General features: G+C 48.8%; 1 protein-coding gene across 1 annotated transcript in view; it reads right to left on the bottom strand.

The window, feature by feature from the left end:
- Positions 1 to 9,414, bottom strand: part of FBXW7 (F-box and WD repeat domain containing 7) — a 190,993-nt gene extending 181,579 nt beyond the window's left edge. The window contains exon 1 of the mRNA XM_040600199.1: positions 9,234 to 9,414. The gene's annotated coding sequence lies outside the window, so the exon portion shown is untranslated. The remainder of the gene's footprint in view (positions 1 to 9,233) is intronic.
- Between the last annotated feature and the right edge of the window lie 1,203 nt (positions 9,415 to 10,617).

Consider the following 10,617-nt stretch of genomic DNA (forward strand, 5'->3'; position numbering starts at 1 on the left):
GGAGCAAAATCACTCCTTTTGGTTGCAGCACATACTCCACACTGGCTTCAGCCGGTCATCAAACCACAACCATGAGTTTTCTGGGCACAGTTAAGCTCATCTAATGGCCAGCCAGTGCTCAAAGGATTCACTACCAGCTGTGCATCCCCCGTGCCAGCTCTAACACACATCCCGTGTCACATGGAGCCAACTCAATGCGATGTTTAGTTCCCTTTTCACTTAAATTCAGGGAACTAAAATGGCAGAAAACCAACAGCACAAAATCTATTACCAAAAAGTCAGATTAAACCAATAGCTAGCACAGGAATAGGTTGGGAGTGGGAGAGGCTGTTTGGAACCATGCCTTTCAGCAGCAACTAAGCAGGTCACACACAGTATGAATGACAACCCCACAAAGGACATCGTGAATACAACAAACATCTCAGGAACCTTCAATTTTTGCAAATTTCAAAACAATTCTATGAAAGGTGGGTAAATCGTTTTCAAGTTAAAGTTTCTCTCTTTAAAATCTTTGCCAGGTCATGCCTAACCTACACAATCTATTTTGTTCCCACCACACCGCAGAGTAAACAAACAATAGGAATGAGAAGGACCAAAATGGTAACATTTCTTTTGTGCCACCAAACAAGCTTTTGTTTTTCCAGTCATTCCCAGCACCCTTTTGAAAGGTTCCCACAGCAGGTGTAAACAACTCGTAAGCTGAGCAGGATGACTGTACATACCTCCTACATAGGCAGCCGGCAACCGCAGCACGTAGCTCCCCTAACTAGACAGCCACACATCTGCCCCGTGACATGGGACACCACCCACCTCTACCCTTCAAACACAAATCCTGCCTGTGCTCCTGAGTCATACTGAGTGTCACCTAGCGCTCCTGCCAGGCACAACCAAACATCAGTCATGGCTGAGCTTAAGTTTGACCCTCAGTTATTTCAGTATCGGCCCACTTCTTTTCTCTTGCATTTTAATAATTACTTGATTTCAAAATCATCAAGCATAATGGTATTCAAAAGGACAAATAACAACAAAACAATGTGCAAGATTTACCATGGCAATAAGCTATAAAGCTGGGAATAAACACAAAACCTGAAATGAAGAAACAGTATGTCCTGGAAACAAACCAAATGTAACTGTGAACGTAAGTTGTTTTGATACAGCAAGCCATGTCTAAGAACCACCCTAGTTTTACTGCACCCTCAGGTATGTAAAACTTTCAAAATTAAGCTGAACATCTAGACAAGCTAACAAACTGCCATTATGGAGATAATCGGGGTCATTAACACAAACACTCTTTGTATTACAGGTTTGAAAAATGGAAAGTTCAGACACCTGTCTATTAGGGCCCACATAAGTTATTCTTAGTGGGACCTATTTCACACATATTATCACTTCCCTGAAGACACATCATGTCAAAACATAGCTAGAATTACTACTGTGTTACTAAGGGGCTACCAAAGCCTGCATGCTACTCTCGCCATGTTTCATGAACACAAAGTGGCTGTTCAGGACCATGTGCCACACAGCTGGCAGTGCAGAGCATGTCCAGAGCAAGACAAAGCCCAGCAAGCTGGGAATCAAGCAGTGACTAAATCTAGCTCTTAACCAGATGAGAGAGAGCACTCCGCTCAGAATCCACACGCTACCATGGGTAACACAACTAACACGCCATGAAAGCAGAGGGGGTACAACTGCCCCCATATACCAGAGGCTTGTCACAAGGGTGTGCATCTTCCCCTGCTCCTGGCTACACAGAAAAGTTTGAAGTAGTTTAAAGTCTGGAGTAGGGTGAAACACAGAAGGTTGAATCCTTGTCTCCTTCCCCTAGGACTCTTGCAACAAGTAGCAAGTTAGGAGAAAAGCAATTCCCAAACATGGTGCCCCAAACAAACTGATTACTTCAAATTCCATCTTGCTGAATTATCCAATAGGGTCTGCTATCTAGGTATATGGAGAAATTAAGTGTCAAAAGTTTCTTGGCAAAAAAAACCCACAAGTCAAACCAAAACAAAACAAAAAACACACACCCACCCAAAAAAAACCAAAAAACCCACACAGAGCAACTTTGCTTTAGCATGATTTAAAAGATGCCTAAGATGCCCCCTCAAGATCCATAAAAACTGTCACTATTGTACTCTGCAGTAAAGAAAAAAAGTTACCTGTCACTGCAGTAATCTACCCACTCACAGAAATGCCACAGATCTGAAGACATATTCATCAGCTTGAAGACATATTCATCAGCTCTGGCAACAACAGACAAAACTGCCACAGCAGAACTCAGAAACAAACGTTACAAATAACTTAGACTAGGATTTCTCCACGATCACAGTTTCAGGGCCCCTTTTCTATTGCGTAGAAGCTCTCTTGCTTTGAGTATCACTGCATGAGTTAAAACAAAATGACAAGATATAAATAAGAGAACTAGGCACCATGGTAAACTGCAGGTTTACTGACTGCCTGACCCAAGCTCAGGGCCACAAGTTAACATTGCTTAGCAAAGCCACAGCACTTGGTAAAGCAAAGGTGTAACCATCCTGTCTTCAAAAGAGATTCAAAAGCATGCCAAGCTATGTGGGACCATACTGGCCACAAAAGATGAGTCACATTTCTTCAGAGAGGCCTGGATCCAAAGTTGTAGTTTTGGTTATCATTATTAAGTGGTTACAGCCTTGAACACTGAAGAAAAAAAAAAATTATTTTAAAAACCAGCCTTATTTAGGCAATAGAGACACCAACAAAAGCCTGTACCCATTACTGTCAGGTCTAGCAAAGAAATGCTAGATTTTGCAGCTACTGCAATTGCTAGTGAGCGACTTCTGACGCATGAACTATGAATGCTGAAAGGCTTGCACTTGCCAGAGAACACATTGAGCAGCTCGCCCTCCTAAAAAGGGAAGCTGGGAAAAAGCTTGAAACCTTTTCTTCCCCACTGGCTTTGGCTTGTGCTGTTTTAGGTTTGTCAGTCCTTTAGTAAGACACATAGCTTGCCCTAAGTAGCCTGTTTATTTCTGAAAACATCGTGACTTATTTTCATTCCTGCAGATATCTAAGGACATGCATTTATCCTATAAAGCATATGACATATTTTACATAAAGAGAAAAATACCCTTTCACATGCCGTTTATAGTATGTCAACCCCCCTGTGAGCGTAGGCAGAACCTGCATGCTACAGCAGATCTAAGCATAAAGTTGCACCTTAAAGAAAACATGATAGACTTCATCCTGCAAAACGCATGCTCCAAAAGTATTCTCCAGCAACAGTGAGAACACAGCGCCCATGTGTGCAGTAAGGACAATATGCCAGTCAAAGAAGGCAGAGTTAAGCAGATACTGTCAACAACACACACCCTGGGGTTTGCAGCTCCTGTCCTTCAGAAATTCAAAGCAATAGCCACAGCCTACAACAACCTGAACTCTGTATGACGAAGTTCGGGAGTACTTAACCCCAAAAAAACCCCCGACATTCCACGTGCAGTCAGCTCTCCACCACCACCTTTAAGCTCTTTGATAATCCCAGCAAGGGAACACCCAGGGCAAGTCTCTGGTAACCTGTTATCACATCAAGGTCTCCTCCCACCTTACTAGCCACTCTGAGTGACTTTTCTAAAGGAGTAATGCTGAACAGGGAGAACCACAATCTTTGACATCGGACCAAAAGGCTGAGGAATTGGAGAAGAGACCATAGGAACAAGCATAATGACAATCCCAGGATCAGTTCAGTTTCCCAAGTTTCAAAGAGACATCCATGTGTAAAGAGGGGGACCAAGGAAGGGAAAGAACGAATCCATGATTATGACCCAAGATTATCGCAGTGGCAAGACTCATTGCTCAAGGTATACAAAGTGAAATAGAGGAAATTTTTGCAACAATTCCTTCCCCCAATGTCCCCCTCTCCATAGCTCCAGCTCCACAAGGCCAGGTCTCACCACAGTACATGCACACCTCTCAGCTTCACCTGTGGGCAGCTCTCCTGCCTTGGTAAGGAGGCAAATCTTGTACTTGGAAAGTGTTGCTTCAGCTGTATGCCCTGCCCTCTGAGCACACCTCACATCAGCCTGCCTGCGCTGACGAGCACGTAGCCTCCTCAGTGCTGCTTCTCCAGAGAAGCAACAGGCAGCTCACACCATATTACTGCAAGGTTTTCAAGAAGGCAAGTGCTTCAAAGCATTCACATTTTGGATGACTTAGAATAGTCGGTCTTTAAAGAGGAAGCATTACTTAACCTTAAACTACCTCAGAGTGTCCCTCTGCTATAAGCAGCCATCCAATTCCAAGTGATAAAGCAAACCAAATTCACGTAGGCCAGCTTAGCAATCCACTACCTGCTGCATGCTTCCCTGACACTGCAGCTGCTAGAAAGCATCCTTGTGTGACCAACCAGAAACACAGCTCAAGCAATTTCAAGAAACACATTACTTCCACCCCCCCTCCAACATCCTCATGACCCCATGCCCCCATGACATCTAGGGCACATAAAAACATCAACCAGTGTCATAATAATGTATTTGGGTTACAAAATCCGAACAGCACCCTCAGCCTCTTGTGAGGTTGTTAAAGGGAAACTGCCTTTTTTAAATACAATCTGAAGTAAATAGCACTGCAAAATGCATTGTACTGGTACAACTCTAATCACAGCCGAAACTGAAAACAGCACATATAATTAAAACATCCCATGCTGCTTCTTTTTAAGGCTGCATTTGTGGTTGGTCAAAAAAACTGGACAAATTTTGCGAGCTCGCAGTGCAACAGCCACCGCTGGAGGGATTTAGGAAGAGGGAAAAAAAGAGCTGTTTGAGAACAGATCTTGCCCTTGTAGCTAATTGCGAGCATGCACCTGCATCACATCATAATTGCACCAGCAACATCACACACACCAACGTTCCTCATCCTCGAGCACAAAGCCAAGCATCTTGGTTTAAGACGCAGGCAAAGCTTCTCTGAGTTAAGCAAGCTAGTTTTGGACAACAAGGACTATTTCACACACCTCTTCCCAGCCAAGCTATGGGTGCTGTATTCTCTAGCTGACTGTAACATCTTCAATTGCCCCAGCAAAACCTTATGGAAAAAATATTGTTTCACCCTTGTAAAAATAACTGCAATTTTTTCAGTGAAAACAAAATATTAAAGAGCTACTGAATAATAAAGACTTGTCTATTCTGCAAAGATCAGCAGTCTTGAAGAGATGACCACATATTATTTGTCACAATGAGCCTGATCAAGATTGAATGTAGTAGTTCCTTTTTATTCTGACATTCCTTACTTTTTAAGTACCTGACCATACAAACTAAATTATAACATAACATACATACATTGTTTCCAAATCTAATCAAGCTCTGAAGAGAAATCTGCTATTTCAAAGTAAATATAGAGAGGAAAAAAAAAATTAAAACCACCCACCCACAACATTATTACGCTTTTTTAAGCATAAACTTCAGGAATATGGGCTGCAAGTGGACGTACTTACAGACATAAATCATATACACATTACTGACAACAAATGGCAAAGACTATTAGAAAATGCTTCATTGCAACATATGCATTGATACAGGATGAACAAGTGGAGTGGCTGATCAGAACTACTGCTGGAAGAACTAGGCAGGATTCACAACACCACAACAGAATAATTGCTGCCATTCTCTCTCCCTGCCCAAGAAATGTTCCCTCGCAAGTGAGGTTCAACACTTCTCACACTCATTACAGCCAAAAATGCTTTGCGTATGCAAAGTTCTCAAAGGAGAAAAGCAAATGTGTCCTTTAACATTTAAGTAAGCATCTAATCAACCTAAGTCTATTTACTGATTCCAGCTGATGAGAGAACGGAGCTAAAACCCTGTTACTTTATTATTTCACCCATAATCCATATGACGTGAAAACTGGAGAACTGTATTTCATTTCCTATTGAACACCAAACTGTGACTGGTAGGTAGTGGACAAGGATCAAGTATTTTTCCTCTCTCCTCATACAGGAATAAGAAGGTATTCAACACAGCTGACAACTCATATATTCAAAATGAGTCACTAAGCAGTGAATTGCACACTCTTCCCTCAAAACCACCAAACACGTTGACCCAAGAGGAAGCCACTAAGGCTTGCCAAATGCACAGAAATGACACAGCCCTAGAACACACACTGACAGTGACCAGAAGGGTGTTTGGGGACAGGGACTTGTAAGCATATAGTGCTGCCTACAGCACTTCACAGACATCCACTGCTGATCACCGAGAGACATGGGATAACTGTGCTACAGTGACTTTTGCTTTAAGCCAGAACACCCCACGTAAAAACCAGCGGCCATACCACCACAAAGCAAGACCAAGAAACTGGTTAACAATAAGATAACTTCTACGCTTATGTGGTTCTAGATCTTCATCAGACAAATATTTGAAGTCTTTGTAGCCTTTGCTGTCACAAGAGACTATCCTGAAGTCTGTAGAAGTGATCCTGGTAAACAGATTTTGTCTATCCTGTGACTACCTGGATTATTTCAGTACAGAACCATCCCATCAGTTTCCACAAATTCACTAAATCACAATACTTGCTGTCATGGAAAAGCATTTTTTCAAGAGCGATTCACAAAACCCTCATCACCTCTTTCAAGAATTGTAATACACAGGCCACATAAAAGAAGGCTGAAGCAGCTCTGCAGATAGGGTCTTAATGTTATTTTTATTTCAAATGTAATGTACATATAGTCAGTTAACATGCATGTGTTCTTCGGAAAAAGATCCAGAAGATTAAACTTGTTTGTTAAATAGAGCCTGAATTTAAAAACGTGGTGACCAAAACATACTTAACTTAGTTTACTTTAAAGAGACAGAAGAATCGCGTCCCTCTCTGTTCAGTAACATCGCCAAGCCTAAATCATCACAGACCATTCCTTTCTTTTACTGATTCAGAGACAACAAATTCCACTGAAGTAATTAACAAAACTTCTACAAAGTACCACGTGTGTACGTAATGAGGGAAAGTTAATTTGTCAGTCTAAGACTCTAAAGACAAAAACGATTTCTTTCCCTAAACTAAAAAAGCTACTTATTACAAAACCTTCTCTAACAGTAATGCAAATGAAATTCACGTACTTTCTGATAAACACTTATGTTTCCAAACAGACACCACTGTAATACTAAATTATTCAGCTTGAACAAAGGAACTACATTGATTAGATCTAAGCTGCAACAGGACAGGAGGAAAACCTTAAACCTTGACAAAAGTAATTTTAATAAACTGATATATCTTCTTGAGATATTTATGAACCAGGAACACCAACAAGAATGCGTAAGTGCCATCAAGAGAGAGAACCAGGCTGCCACTAATAACACGGGATGACAATGGAGTGGGAAAGTGCAGACTTAAGTTTGGAACCAGGATGCAACATAAAAGCAAGCGTAATCACCGTATCGAAAAAAGGACATAGTACCTTTTAGCTCCTGTAGATATTAAACACAGCATAGCATCGGCCATCTCCTTAACACCATGGCCTGAAGAGAATGTAACTTCATTTCCTGACCTCCTCGTTCCAGGGCCAAGAAAAGCAGAGAGTTAACTGAATGGCGAGTTCATCATCTTTTAGACCGCCCACCCCGACTCCATCCTCCTTTTTCAAAACAGCAGCAATGACAGGGGGCTGAAGATACAGATTTTTTTGTCTAAAAGAAGAGTCTTCTTACCTGTCAACATTCTTGGTCTCAAAAAGAAACTGCAAAATGTCAGGTGCCCCATCTACCTTTGAACTTCCTACTGATGTCTAGGTTTTCCCAAGTTTTCAGAGGCTCTCTGTTTCTCAGTGGAACAGACAAGTACACAGTTGGGAAACAGACTGTAAGTACTCTCAAATGCGTAGCACGAACAGAGCAAGCACACATTGCTGGAATTCTGGAGTATGGCTTTCCATTCACGCACATGTATTTTAGACCTTCAGCCACCGTACATTTCTACTAGTTTGTTTTCTCTGCTTTCAATTCCATCCACTAAAGGAAGCGCAGAAGAGCAGGACCCTAGCAACTGACCCACATGATGTCCACAAGCTGTTCATTCTTCTCCTAATGAAGAGCCAGAGAAATCCTACAACCCTTCCCTACGAAGTCTTTCTAGGCTCTTTCCAGACAGATGCAGAGAAAACTCATGCGGACAACAGGTTTTGCACAGCGTTACAATTTCTGGATCCTCTGATCCACTGAGTCTGAACACTGCCTCATCAAATAAAGTGACATTCAACCTACTCGCTTCAATTTTGAGAACATGCTCCTCATCTGTAACAAACCGTGTATAAATTTTAACTACTGAATAGCGCGATGTAATGCTGACAGACACAGATGTTCCTTCCCTGACTTAACTACTGTGGTAGTGTTTTCTACAGTTAAGAGCAAGTTAAGATACTCTATTAAAACAATCTAAGCTTTGCTGTAGTCTTATCTCAGAAGGAAATCCTGCACGCTACAGAAATACTAAAAAACAAAGCAGAACAAAACCCAAGCAAAGGGAGTCCCGTTCCCAAACGAGACCCTTCGCTCCCCAGCCTCAGAGCAAGGCTTGGAGCTAGAGCCAGGGCACTTGCTGGTGCCTCACGAAGCAGCAACTTCTCCGATAAACAGGAAGAGCCAACACCACTTCTGGCTTTCAAACTGCATGAAAAAAATGCTTTACGTGAAAAAGCAACTCCTGCATAACGTTTTCCCGTGACAACAGCAGCAGCACTTTCCACCCAAGTGTTATGTAAATGAGCACGCAGGAGGCAGCCACAGGGTCTATTAGGAGCCACTCAACCCTTTAAAGAAAAAAAAAAAAAAGAAAAAAAAAACCACCCGGCGCGGGGGGGTGTGAAGCCCCGCCGGCCCCGCGGCCGTGCGCCGCGCCCCCAGCCTTGCACAACTTTCCGCCCCGGCGGTTCCGCTCGGCTGCCGCGGGCGGGGACGGGGGGACGGCGGGGTCCCGAGCCCTCCCGCCGCCGCCTTTGTTCGCAGGGGCCGGCGCTCCCGGGCGGGTACAAAGGGGGCGGCAGAAGTTGCGACGGAGACCTCAGCCCCGGCCGGGGGCGGCGACGCAGCTCCCCGGCTCCTCAGCCTGCGGCGGGCGGCGGCGGGGCGGGGGCCGGCCGGCCGCGGGGCACCAGACCGTGCGCAGCCGGAACGTGTGCCGCATGGGAAGCGCCGCCGCCGCCGCGCCCCCCGGCAGCCCCGGCGCACCCACTCCACCACCACCCCCCACCCCCCCCCGCGGCTCCGCTCGCTCACACTCACTTCTCGGGACGGGCTCCGCTGGGCTCTCCTTCCGCTCGCGGCGCGCACGCCTTCCCGCCGGCGGGGCGATGCCGGCGGCGAGGCGAAGCCCCCCTCCCCCGGCGGGAGGGGGCCTGCTGCCCCCTATCCCGGGGCTGCCGCCGGGGGCCGGGCGGCTTCAAGGGGGGAGGCGGGTCCAGCCCCCCGCGGGCGGGCTGCGGGCAGGTGGTCCTCGGGGCCGGGCCCCGGGCCCGCTCCCCCACCCCCCCCTCCCCGGCTGCGGCAGTCCCGGCGGCTCAGGTGCGCCGCCGCCTCCTCTCACATGGAGCCGCCGCCTCGCCGCCCCTGGCTGCCCCCCGGGCCGGTCCCCGCGCTGCCGCCGGCCGGCAGGCGAGTGCTCCGGGCCGCGGCCCCCGCCCCGCTCTCATGCACTGCGGGCGCCGCCGGGCCCCGGCTCCAGCGGCCGGGGGGGGCCGCTAGGGCCCCAGCCGGGCGGCACGGGGCAGCCGGGCGGCGGGGCTCGGCGCCGCGGCCGCTCCGCTCTCCGGCATGTGGGAGCGGCGGCGCGGGGCGCTGGGCGGCGCGGCGGGGCAGGGCCGGGCCGGGGGGCCGGGCGCGGGGAGAGGGGGGGCGGCGAGCAGCAGCGCCCCAGGATCCGCTCGCTTCCTGCGGCGCCGGGAGGGGGCGGGGAGGGCGGGCGGGCGGGCGAGAGCGAGAGAGAGAGAGAGAGAGCGCGAGCGCGGCGGCGGCGCGCGCGGATGACAGCCGTAACCCGGCAACAGGCCCCGCCCTGCCCCCGTGCCGGCGCGGGGCGATGACGCCACGGGAGGGCAAGGTGGAGCCGAGCAGGTACCGCCGCGGCCGCGCGGTTCAGCCCGGGACAAGGGGGCGGGGTCAGGCAGCGGGGCCGGGCCCGCCCCGCCCTGCGCGCAGCAGCCGCGGCCCGGCTCGCCCCGCCCCCTCCCGCCGCGCGGGGCAGCTCGCGAGCTCAGCCCGGGACGCGATGGGCGGTGCTCGCTCACCGCCCCGTGACGTCAGGGCCTCGGGGGGGGGCGGGCCGCGCGGGGAGGGCGGGCCGCGCGGGGAGGGCGCGAAGCCCCGGCCCGCGCGCACGCACGTGCGCGTGCCCCCGCCCCGCGGCGGGCGTTGGCGTTGCCATGGGAACGGGCGGGGCGGGAGCGGCGGCGGCCCCGGGCTCGCACCGCTTGATCTCCGTAAGCCCAGGGGCCGCCTGGGCCAGCCAGCCCGCCGCCCCTTCCCGGGCCCGGGGCCTCACCTGCCCCAGCTGGGCCTCCTCACCCTGCCTCCCCACAGCACCGCAGAGACCTGGGCGCCCCCAGCTCGGGCGTCTGGGGAACGGTTGCACAGGCCCTGCGCTCCTAACGATAACGCAACAATTACAGGA

Source organism: Falco naumanni, chromosome 1 (assembly GCF_017639655.2).
Source record: "Falco naumanni isolate bFalNau1 chromosome 1, bFalNau1.pat, whole genome shotgun sequence".
Classification (NCBI taxonomy): Eukaryota; Metazoa; Chordata; class Aves; order Falconiformes; family Falconidae; genus Falco; species Falco naumanni.